At 33.9% G+C, this 13,134-nt stretch overlaps 1 long non-coding RNA gene across 1 annotated transcript; it reads left to right on the top strand.

The window, feature by feature from the left end:
• The first annotated feature begins 9,713 nt into the window (after positions 1-9,713).
• Positions 9,714-10,342, top strand: LOC125062701. Its single transcript, XR_007119312.1, has 2 exons — positions 9,714-10,052; positions 10,138-10,342. It is a non-coding gene; the product is annotated as an uncharacterized LOC125062701 (long non-coding RNA).
• Positions 10,343-13,134: the final 2,792 nt, after the last annotated feature.

Here is a 13,134-nt window from a genome sequence, read left to right as displayed (position 1 = left end):
TTCGACGTCCGTCGTTCCACAACTGAGCGTTTTTTAAGGCAGTTTTTGCCGCGCACCACCGCTATGTGGAAACAGATGCCCACTGAAGTATTTCCGAAATAATTCGACTTAGGGGCGTTCAAGAGAGTACCAATTCTTAAAAGGCTGGCAACGCACTCCCGAGCCCTCTGGGATTGAGAGTGACCTGCCCCTGTTCATTAAAAAAAAAACATAAAAATCTTTAAGCCTTAACGTCACATATACAAATCAAAGCAACTTAGCGGTGTAAACAAACTCTTAAACAGCTTCTAATCAAGTCTTAGTATTTCCATTTAAAATGTTGAAGAATTAAACCGGTTTTTTAAAATGAATATTTGGTTTGTTATCGTACAACTCGTACCTAAAGGAATGTGGTCTGTTTGAAAATCTTAATTTACAAAGATGAGGTCAACGTGCACATTACGAGGTCCCATATTTTAATGTTTTGAAAAGGGGTGTGTACAAGCAGTATATGGAATCGTGTACGAATAAGGACATATATAATAATCATCTGTATGTATTTCAATGAAAAACCTTCGATCAACAATGTATTGGTGAAGTTCGAACGAAACAGTAAATAAGTTGTTTTTGCCATTTCATGTTAAAATTGTTATTCTTGTTTATTGTATAATTTTGCACGTTTATACTTCGGGTTTAGGGTTGCCAACTGTTATATATAAATATATGTATATATATGAAATATACGTATCTCATCTTTAAGTACAATAAAAAAATCATTTAATTGTACTTAAAGATGAGACATTTCTTTAGGGCATATTTTGGTGTACTAGAAGCAAACAATTTAACTGCATAATATTAATTTTAAACATTATTCCATGTAAATCCAATTTGTGTGTATGTACTATTAATCGAGTCCAGTATTGTGTTATTTATTTTTAGTTGTGTTACTCATACTTTTTTTTAAATCTTTTCTGTGAAACAGAAGTATTCTTACTTCTATAATTAAACTGGTATATATATATTTTACATAATATCTTGTATTTGTGATGTGTCTGTCATGTTTCCTTGTTGATAAATAAATAGATTATTCTGTTTGAACCAACAAAAACACATGTCGAATCGATAAGCTCCTACTTGGGTTCGGAGTCGATTAAAAATGTTGGCGGTACTTATCGGTGAGGTACACTATATATAAGGTGAAAATAAATAAATAATATTTATTCATACATATATTTATTAGAGCAGTGTTGCCCTAGTGGCTTTAGAGAGCGACTCTCATACGTGAGGTCTTAGGTTCGATACCCGGCTGTGAACCAATGGACTTTCTATGTGCGCATTTAACATTTGCTTAAACGGTGAATAAAAACATCGTGAGGAAACCGACATGTCTTAGACCCAAAAAGTCGACGACATATTGTGTCAAGCACTGGAGGCTGATCACCTACTTGCCTATCAGATTTAAAAATGATCATAAAACAGATTCAAAAATCTGAAGCCAAGAGGTTGTAGCGCCACTGATTTATTAATATATTTATTATTTATATAGTACCGCTGACCCCCGAAAGGCTTTCCTCGCTTAACGAATAACTAATAAGTATCGCAATACAGCGAAGAAATACCGCCAGGATTAAAGGTACGCCGCCACAGGGACCGAACCTTTAAAATTTGTTTAAATTTTCTATTTATAAATTTTTAAATACCTACTAATATATAGGTTAATAATATTGTAAATACTAAAAATTACTTTTACATCTTTCAATTTTTTATATGCAAGGTGTGACAACAATTAAAAATAACTTAACATAACTAATAATGAATTATTGACATCATAATAATTAATATGACATATGGCTGACTGTGCAGTAATAATAACAAAATCTTTTTTGCATATAAACGATTTATTATTATAATAATTTTCCATATCTGACTGTACATATAACTAAAATATAAAGAGGAAATATAACATAAACTAAAATATATGATTAAAAGGAGTCCCTTTAGGCAAGGTTCCGAAGATACTGGCAGCGTTCCCCCTTTGAATCGCTAGACTAATTCTTTGTCCGAGGTAGCTGCCAGATTTTCGGTCTCCTGTGATGTCGACTAACCTTTTTGAAATTTCTTTGAAAAGCCTTAAAGCGCTAGGACCCTACGGACCAAGGGTATCGACACCGAAAACATAGAAAGACACATTTTCCATATTATCATGTTACAATTAATTTAACTTCTCTATGACGTTCATAAGTGTACTGTTTACGTATATGAATAAGGATATTTTGACTTTGAGTTTATTAAAACAATATAACGATTATATTGGCACAAGCATTTGCTTGGGGACACGGAGACCATTGTCAGTGCTGAGTCACTGTCGGAGCCCGCGCAACTATTTCGCATGAACGAGTAGGCGTACGTCTACTCAGTTTATATTGCACTTACCTCACTGATAACAATACCTGAAGAATTTACAACATTCACTGACTTTTTTATTCTATTTATTTGATCATCATTGATAGACCAACGATCAAGTTATAATGAACGAAAAAGAATAATAAAAAAGACACTTTAATTCCATACTAAAAATAATTACAAATCAGATGGGTGTTAGTCTACGTTAGTTTTGCAGTACCAGTTTTGTTGCCTCCTCCTGAACTTTCCATTTGGATCTGGTCATTGCTTTCTCCATCCATTTCTCCTCAGAAACCATTGCGTCAGCCCATCTCTTCTCCACATCAGTAAAGTCCGGTGGGTGGCTTCGGCGGTCGATAAAAATATAGAAGAAAGTATTTTCTTAAAGTGTAAAACAAGAAAATGAAGCCACACGTTAGGCGCCAATGTTACCTTGTTGATTTTGTTAATAATTTCAACTAAGATAGTACCACAAAAAATCACGAGAACATTTTGGGACTGTTGTGGATCTCGTAGTAGGGCTCTTACATGTAAGACTCAGTACCCTTTTTTTCAACGACGTCAAGGCGTGGCTTTTGTTTGACACCTGATCGAAGAAATCAATCAGATATGGGCATTTCCACTTTATTGTTTACGCTAGACCAGAAGTCCATACCTATATGCTCAGGCATTATTTATTATGTTTAATAATATAATAACACTTCGCATCCTTTGTTGTATTCCTCTCTGACACATTGCTGTTTTATTCATGACTTTGATATTGTGAGTCCATGTTTGGCAACCGTATGTTAAACATGGAATAACACAATACATTTCAAATAAATGCATCTTTACGTAGAGGTCATCAAGCTAACCGAGGAAGTCAACTCAAAATGTGTTTACAATTGTACATTGTGTCTATAATGGTTTTAAAATAAAACCGACATGAACATGACCTCAACCTAAATTCCCAAGCAACATGTTTTTCCGAAATGCTAAGACTTTATTGGAAGTTTTTTAAGAGTTTGATCTCTTGCCTTGGGGGCTTGAAGTCGTTTTCACATTTAATTATTCTTATAACAATAGACGGTCCTATTTTTAGACCTTAAAAAGAATTGTATCATGTTTTTATATGAAGGAGTTCGCTTTTTATGCTGTAATTTGTACATGGCAGACGCTAAACTACTTTATGGCAGATAGAGAGAGAGATATTATCAATTCTAGTCTCCTCAACTTCGTCACTCTTTTATAATTACACTTCAGGTCTAATAGGTTACCGAACTACTACGGGAGCTGTATCTTAAAATACCTAATATCTGTCACCTAATGTTAGTCTTCACAAATCACAATAGAACACTTTTACCTTCTGACACCTCGAACATAATGAGATCAATTTGACGCTTACACAAAAGATATTCGAACAATGTAATAAGCCGTATTATGACACATGGATTAAAGATAGTGCTTTCTACCCTTGATACGATGTCATTTCTATATAAAATAATGTCAACCATGGTTATAAATACTATACTAACTTAAGCCACGAGAACATACGATGTCTTATAAAGACATCGTATGTTCTCGTTTCCGTTTAGTTCCAAACTCTGGCTGAATTCTCTACTTGAGAACTTCTTTTTTACTATCATTAGACAATTGAATTTTCATTGCTTTGTGCCTCGACTGAACACTATGTCGGTGACCTCTTTATAATTAAGAACAGCTATTAACTACGATCAAGAGATTGATATTACTCCGCAAATTGGTGTTCAAATAACACCAGGGATATCTGATGTATACGTATAATGCATTTGAAGGCATATTTTAAAAATTGTATAATCGATAATATACTTTAAAATTAAAGTGTACATTGGGAAACATTAAAGTATTTTAAAATACTCTAGTTCATTAGACGCTTATTACAAGTTATGGAGAAAATCAGCTCATGAAAAAGACAAGTGGAAACAACAAGGAGAAGCCTATGTCACAAGACAACCTGACCAACTGGCTGCTAATAACTACTGTGCTATAAACAATATATAGAATATAGATAGTTAAAATTTATGTTATCACTTACGTTAATTATGTAAATGTATATATTTGTCTTAAATAGGCTTTTATTATTATTGTTTACAAGCTACAGGTGGAAACAATCTCAATTAAATGTTTACGATTTTATCTTTTCCTTGAAGGAAACAAAGAAAAACAACTAGTTTAATTCAATTGTTATAAAAAGGCAGGCGGAACTGAAACTAACCTTACCAATTATAAACTACCTACTGAATAAAAAAGAGGCCGGAGAAGATAATTTTATTCAATATTAATGATCGAGCCGTTAGAAATCAATTCAAATCCTTGTTATACCCATCATGTACTAAATTAAATAAACTAACTACGATACTAATATTGCCGTTTTTAACTTTTTACGAAGTATAAAGGTGCAAAAGCGTTACCTTTTGTTGCTACGAATTCCTGCAGTCGTTTCGCAGAAGGGCGATCATATATTTTTCAAGTCAATCGAATGAAAAAAGAGCCGCAGACCCATACTAATGTGATGCTAACCATCACACCTGTCACATATTAATTTAAATACGGCACTTTAGCAACATCGGAAAAGGCTAGTCGTGGGTAACGGTGTACGAAAGTAAGCCATCGTATGAGACCTACATTCATATTGTTACTTTTTTCACGTCTCGTCTCGTCACGTAGGAAAAAAATTATTTAATTGTAAAGAAATCATGAATCGCTAAGTTAAGCTGAAGTGATTTTTTCATATTTAAGATTATTACGTAGGTTGAAACGTAATTGAAAACCGATTCACAATTTCGTTTATTTCAATTTTAATTTATCTTACACTCTTACCGTACATGGTAATTATAATAATTAAAAATATATACATAGCAATCATAAATTTAAAAAAGTTTGTTCTCTATGTCAGGTTACGTTTGAAGTTGGCAGCATTTCGTCGGACCAGGCGCCAACTTTTATCTTTAATTAACTCCTGTGCACTTAAACCCCACGGCCCAACTGTCTCTACTCCAAAGGGAACAAAAACGAAGTTGAAGGGCAGACTCCTATATTTTTGCCGTTTTTCCGCCTGCTTACGAGCTCAGACGTGTGTGATTATGTCAATTAAACCTGAGTAGGGAGACTTTGAGTGTTTTCATTGCATGAACTAAATGTTATCTAGATCTCCGTGTGTACTATTGGATATATATCGAATAGAATATATGCACGATTAATTACATACATCTAAAAGTTCGTGTGGCAGGGCCGATTTTTATGGGTTTTATATATTTGGTAGGTAGAGGAATAGATCTTAAAGTATTTTGCAACCCTCTATGTATAAACGATGTCCAATCTTTTGTTCCAATTTTTTGTTTTTGGAAACAAAACCAAAATTTTCAGACAAAACTGTTGGGGCCAGTTAATAATATACAAAAGTCTAAGTAGTATAAATAGATTTTCAGTACATTTAATTTAAGTTTAAGTTATCTTTAGAGCTGTGCTGGTCCAGTGAATCCTAGGCCAATGTATTTTTCTATGTACGATATAAACACTGCTCTCACACTGAGTAATAATTAAATAAGCGTCACTACGTAGAGCTTGCAACGTGTTATTCTGGTTCACGTAAACCAATTAATTCCCACGATCCATTAATGGGGTGATGCTGTGATTTTCTGTTATTTCAACTTTTTGCGGTATTGATTTTACAAATATATTTTAGAAAGTTTATTTTACCACACACTGAGAAATATTTATTTCTTTGATATTTTAACGTAATAGTACTGTGTTTCACTGTCCAGATATTAACACCAAGCCGACCCAATTATTTCATCGATTCACGTATTCGATAAACTATTCACAACAATACACATACGAATACTATATAATATATATACGAATTGTATTTATTAATAAGTGAAAAATATAAAGCGATACTTAGCGGTCGCTGAGTGTTATTCACGTATGTAAATACTAATACATAGATAATTTATAAACACAATTTATTTCCAACACGCAAATAGACAGTTAATTTATTTTTAATTGTTGTCAAAACTTATTGTCCAAATAGTTTCCCACGCTATATAAAGGCATCTTGCCTTTAAAACATGTTATAGTATGTATTTACAATATTCTTAACATACATAGTAATACTAGTTATAATTAAAATTGATAAATAGAAAATTAAAACAATTTTAAAAAGTTTGATCCCTGTGTGTGTGCCTTTAATGCTGGCAGCATTTGCTCGCTGTATTTTGATACTTATTCGTTGAGCAAGGAAAGCACCAGCTCTGGGTTCACCAGTACTATCTACCAGGCGCCAACTTCAATCTTTAATTAGCGCCTTAGCACTTGAACGGCCCAAGAGTCTCTACTCCAAATACAAAAAACAAAATTGGAGGAAAGAATTCTATATTTGAATAGTTTATTGTTTTCCACTGCTCTGCGGCTGTTGCTACCCGAGGATGGTGATACGGGGATAACGTGTCCAGACAAGTAGAATACCATACCAAAGCCTGTCCCATCCTCCAAGGAATGAAACAATCCCCATCCGGCCGTTTGCCATCGTCTCTAGATTTTCTTAAGATTCAAATTAAGTAGGGGAAGGTTAATAGAGTATATGCGTAAAGATTACCGTCATATGATTTCAGGCAGCTGTGCCTGTACAAGCCAATTCTGTATATTTTGCTCATTCAGGCTTTCTTAGGTTTATAAACGTGGCAATTTACTAAATCGCCGGAGTAACGCCCCGAGAGTAAAGCCAGACGCAGGTACTCCCTAAAGCATTAATAGCATTTAATTATTTCGCATTAATGTATTATTTTGTTGTTCTTCAGCGGTAAATAATAAGTGAAAATTATTTAAAGCTGGATGCTTTAAATTTGACCCAGGAACAATTAGAAAATCTCACAGCAAGAGGCAACTGATATCACGCTTATCAAAAGAAGGAAGCGCTGAGCATCAATTATCAAAGTATGCAGCGGGTCCACAAGCCTTTATATAGGAGCATAGGACAATCTACGGCAAAAAAACCATTTCAGAGTTTCATTATAAGAGTGTCTACTACACCCTTATAATATGTAGGTTAATTACTAGTAGTAGGATCTTCGCCATGCTACAGACTTCAGGCGTCACACGGAATAGCAGGAAGTGGGACGCAATTGAAATCGTAAGTCCATTGTTTTTGAGCACTATAATTCTTATATTTACTTCATATCATTTGATCGTAAATATTAAGCATTTTATTGAGAATATTATTGAACATTTATTAAGTTCCATAATCTTGTTTACTGAGAATATTGTGCGTCATAATACGTAATTTATCGAACATTTATCACCCATTGTCATTAAGGGTTTATTAATAACTATTTACTGCGCATATTACTTAGCATGATAAAGAGATTTCATCCCAAGGTTTCTTCTCGGTAATCCAAGAGTAATTCTAAAAAAACTATCAGTTGCATTCCGAGCAAGCAGCTTTACATAGGTACATATTTTATTAGCATGTCGGAACTAGTTAATGTATCCTCGCACCCGATAAATGGGATCTTGAGGAAGAAGCAATAGAGTATCGTTGGAATTTCTAAAACCCATCACGAAATAGATGCTCATCTTGCAGGCGTACTCATATTTTCTGCATAATTATTACGAACAAAGAGTTGTATACATCCAACAAAGAAGAGAGCTCAAATTACAGCCCCTCGCAGTATATAGTATATATATGTAGTTACTTCATGTAATTCCAAAAAATCATGATATGCTTTGGAAACAGCCAATAATCAAACTCAGCAGGATTTAATTGCGAAACTAAAGCAACCTACATTAAAAATTAACATCAGTAACAAACACTGTCACCACATTTTGACATTTTGTCAATTATGCAAGTTGCAATTGTTTACTGAAAATTTAAATTATTATTCTATGCAAAAAGAGCAGTGTTGGCGAGGTGTGAGACTCTCATCCCTGAGGTCGTAGGTTCGATCCCCGGCTGTGCACCAATAGGCTTCTTATGTGCGCATTTAACATTCGAACGTACGGTGAAAGCGGCATGCCTAAGACCCAAAAGGTCGTCGGGGTGTGTCAGGCACAGGAGGCTGATCACCCACTTGCGTATATTGTATTGTATTCTAAGCAAGGTATACGTCTAAGCTAATTAGAATAATTACTCGTCTATGGGCTATTGCAAAGAAGTTTTATAAGGAAAGGGAAGTTTCCAGAAGCACAATTATCCATAACAGTAAAGAGCAGTGCAACTTATCATAGCAAAACTTGATAAGTTACACAAGTTTAGACAGCATGGCGTGTCAAAGTGTCATATCTGGGGAAGGAGAAACTTCACAGCATACAGGTCAAAATATATTGTCATGCTTCTCAACTCATAGTAATTATACAATTAATGCATTATGAAGATTTTTTTTTGTTAATTGCCTAACGAAACTTTTAGCAGATATTCCGACATATGTCAAGCATTTATTTAAGAGACCCCGAATTCAATAGAAGCAGTCAGATATAAATATTACAAATGATCATGGGAGGAATTTTAAGAGGAGAGAATTTCTGGTAACCCATTGCGCAGAAAACGGAACGTAATTAGTAGTGGGAACTTAATTAGTGGTTATTGAGGGGGAAGGTTAAAGTTAGTGTAACGTGATTATCAGAAGCAGGAAATACTTACAACCAAAGAAGAAAATTGAAGATAAGGAAAATTACCAATTAGGAAAATTACTAATTTTCCTTATCTTCATCATTTCTTATAAGAATAATAAAAATATAAATCAAAGGTTCGTATTAGGCCTTTCACTTCATAACCAATTCAAGCATTGATTCAAACAGAGAAAGTTAATATTAGTATTATTTTTCAGGACATAGGTATAAGAAATAGATAATATAAAATAATTATAGCAGATTTTAACGTGGAACAGAAGAGGTTGCATGGAAATTACATGTTTTGCTTATGAATAACGAAACCTAAACAGCAAGCATAAATGAAATAGTAGAAATTACAAAGAAAAGTAGGTAACCATACAATGAAATTTACAGAACGGTCAAGGGGGAGAAACGAAATTAAAATTTTCGACTTCCCTTCAGAAAGGATGCTGACGTTTTTTGTAACAGGGGAAGGTTTCAAAGCGTTATCGTTTCAGACTCACTGATTCAGGATCGCATAAAAGCATTATACTGCAATCAGATTCAGTTATTTTTTTCATAGAACAGTTATTTTGAGTGTTTCTGTGTGTATGTTTTGTTAGTAATAAATGTTATGTCCATGTATATGTCTAAACGGGCAGAAGGCTCACCTGGTGTTAAGTGCCGCCGCCCATGGACACTCTCAATGCCAGAGGGCTCACGAGTGCGTTGCTCAGTTGTGGAACGACGGACGTCGAGGTGATACGGGTGGAATTTCGTATTCTACCTAGACGTCCGATGATGAAACTATTATAGTTATATGCAATCCAATGAGTCAAATATGAGTAAGCGGAAGAAAAGGAAAAAGCAGCATACAAAATTCTTTAATAAAAAACTCTCAAAGCATCGTTACGTATATTTAATTACAGATATATGCGAAACCTAAATTTATTTAGATTCATTATGTAAAAACGGGATATCAGCAAAATATCATATGTCGAGTGGAATAACCTATTGTAAAAAGTGAACTACAAAGCAAATTATGTAACTATCAAATAACCGAGGTAATATAACAATTACATTTAGCATAGGTCATGGTTGAATTCACCAAAACACTCATGTCTTTTTCTGCTTATATTTGTGCCTTAGTTCTCTGAAAGCGCTCAAGACAATTAGTGGAATGCTACAGTTGTCATCAAACGGGTGTTGGGGTCGTCTGTTCAGCAGACTTCAGAGGGCTGTAGTGGCAAGACAGGGCACCGGTGAAGTAAAAGTGTTGCCATAATATTACAGACTCTAAAGCATTTCGGAAATATAGGCTTTTAAGAATATATTGAATCTTCGTGTAAACATTTTCATCATGCTCATGTTTGTTTTGCATTTTACCCACTCAGGCTTTCTTAATTTTATATGCGTAGTAATTACTTATAGCGTTAATGTTACGCTTCGTGAGTATAGCGAGACTGTCTTTAGCATGTTATAAGCATAGCATTGTATTTAATACATATAATAAATATAGTAACAATACGATACAGCATACAAAAATACATACAACTCTTTTCAATAAATCCCTATTTTTATTATAGTAGATAGTTATATTTATTGAACTAAAAAAATGTTTCCTAGATACACATGGCATACATGGCAAAACAACGTTTGCCGTGTCAGCTAGTAGGTACGTGTAGGTACATATATATTATTATATACGTGAGCAATAAATATAGATCGAAAATAATATCCTGTATTTAGCATCCCGACTCATTAACCGTACAGTACAAATACCGTTTTTCCGTTATCTTGTAATTTATAAATTTACGCGTAAAAGAATTATACCGTCTAGACTTTAGTTTGCATAACCGCACAAAGTTAAAGCGATATCGGTAAATAGCGGTGAGAGTAAAAACAAACATTATAATAAATATACATTTTCAATACGAATATATATTGAATAAAGACCAAATGTGTAGGAGTGCGATATGAATGGGTCGAATTTAATTTAATCTAGGTGGGCTGCCGCGTAGGAGTATTCAAGCCGCTATTTTTGTACCCATAATATCATACTTATAAAGCCTTATTTTATATCTAACAGTTCTATTAAACAATTTTAAAAAAACTTATGTTCATTTGAATAAAACACTATTTTGTTTTTACACAACAATAAGCCTAAGGGTGGTATGTCCATACATATATGTGTATACGCACTTGCAACTATGCGGGAGATATACATTGAAACTCATTCAACTTTGAATTAAAATGGTTATACGCAGTTATGAGAACCACTTTGAGCGTCCTAACTGGTCCTGCAGCATTCTTCAGCGCTACTAAATGAGTGAGCCTATCCTTGGATAAAACATTGGAACAAACGATGCCAAAATTATGGATTTAGTATACAAAAGTGGTAAGTACTTCACAGCTGTGCTCTAGTCTTTAATGAATATATTATTTCCAATATTGTATATCGTTTTTTAATTATAGCTTACATTCTGAACTCGTATTTAATTTCCTAGTAAGATCACAACTTGTTTATAACCTACTTGTCTGGTACTAATTATTTTATTATTAGAAATGATTTAATGGGCGAGATTGAGTGTAGGCGTTCATAATAAGTTGAAAAGGATTCCCGATCTTTCAAAGCCTGCTTGAATAAATTGGTACTTTTCTGCCTCGTTATTTTAGTCAGGTGAAGGACGCAGCCGTGTGTGGGAGTCGACTCTCTTTCAGGGGCTTTTCTACTCCTACACGCAACCAGAGATTATTATATCTATGTGTATCTAGCATAGTCATAGTGTGTACTAATAATAATATAGCGGCGCTACGCTGTATGGATCGTGTCCTCTGATTGTATTCGTTTTATTGAACACTTTGATTTTATAGACATATAATCAGCTTAGATTAAAAAAAATACCTTCACTGTAGAAGCAAGTATTGATGCGCACATTGATGCAACGCAATTTTAAAGCACGATCTCAGGGTTAAACAACGCACGCCAAAGCCCAACCGTGACCGTAGTGTGGCCTTCATGAGACTTAAATTATTACTATTTATTTCACTGTTTCCTTTTCAGTGGTAAAGGAATCGATTAACTTTAGGGCTGCCTATACCACGTGTAAATAAAGTAATATTAGGTATTTAGAAACATAATGCTGATAGAAATGTGCTTCTTTCGGGAGAAGGTTTTCTCCCCGCCCCCAAGCAACACTCGGCCCATTAAGTCCTTGTTTGTAATATTCAGTTTAACAAATTTTATTGTTTTTAGTACAATAGCAAAGTTTAATTCCCATTCTTTAAAATATATACTCACAAAATCCATATGTTAAATTATTGTTTTTATAGTGCCCGAAAGTGAACAGAAAGAAAGGAAAATTTTTCCATTGGAAATTCTCAAGGATGTTGAATTACAATTACCAATTGCAATTCAACAGAGTGCTTAAGTAGATTAAATCCTATGTGATTTGCGTGCAGGGTTCCTAGAATTAAGTGATTTTCAATAATATGTAATAAGTTAATGATCTTGTGCCGAAACAGCTATATAAAGCTAGTTAGGTGCTGTCATTGTCTATGTTCAATTCCCCGTCATGTTGTTTTATGTGCTAAAAAAATACATTTCACTTATTTACACATCGAACATCCTAGTAAATCGTTTCCATGTTTCATTTTTGAAACAAAGAACTATCTCTTTTATTGATACAGTTGAATAACGATAGAAATCACAGATTGGTTCAAAACCGAAAATTCCAATTTGTTAGGAATTTCGCTCCCGTTTTTCTTTATTGGAATATCTTAAAATATTACAAAGCTGAAAACACTCTATCAAAAACACTTACGTAGAATTAATTTGTACTCGAAGCGCAAAAGCCGTTAAGAGACTTATAAGCTTACTTCAGAAGTATTTCTTAGAATCATTTTAATCAGCATCTCAAAATACTGTAAGCTGTTATCATAATATTTCTCAAGACTAAGGCGATTACGAAAAAGTGGATGTTAAATTTGCTGAAAATTATAAGAACATATTTTAATAAACAATCTTATAACTTTAATACAAACAGAAGCTGCGAGAACTATTGGAAACAATAAACCGATAACGACCTGTACTGCGTATAGCGTTTATTAAAAAAAAGTTGAGGCGTAGTAGGATCTGACCTTGCA

The sequence above is a fragment of the Pieris napi genome, chromosome Z (assembly GCF_905475465.1).
Source record: "Pieris napi chromosome Z, ilPieNapi1.2, whole genome shotgun sequence".
Lineage (NCBI taxonomy): Eukaryota > Metazoa > Arthropoda > Insecta > Lepidoptera > Pieridae > Pieris > Pieris napi.
Note: the sequence above shows the minus strand (reverse complement) of the source record. Positions and strands in the feature narration are given on the sequence as shown.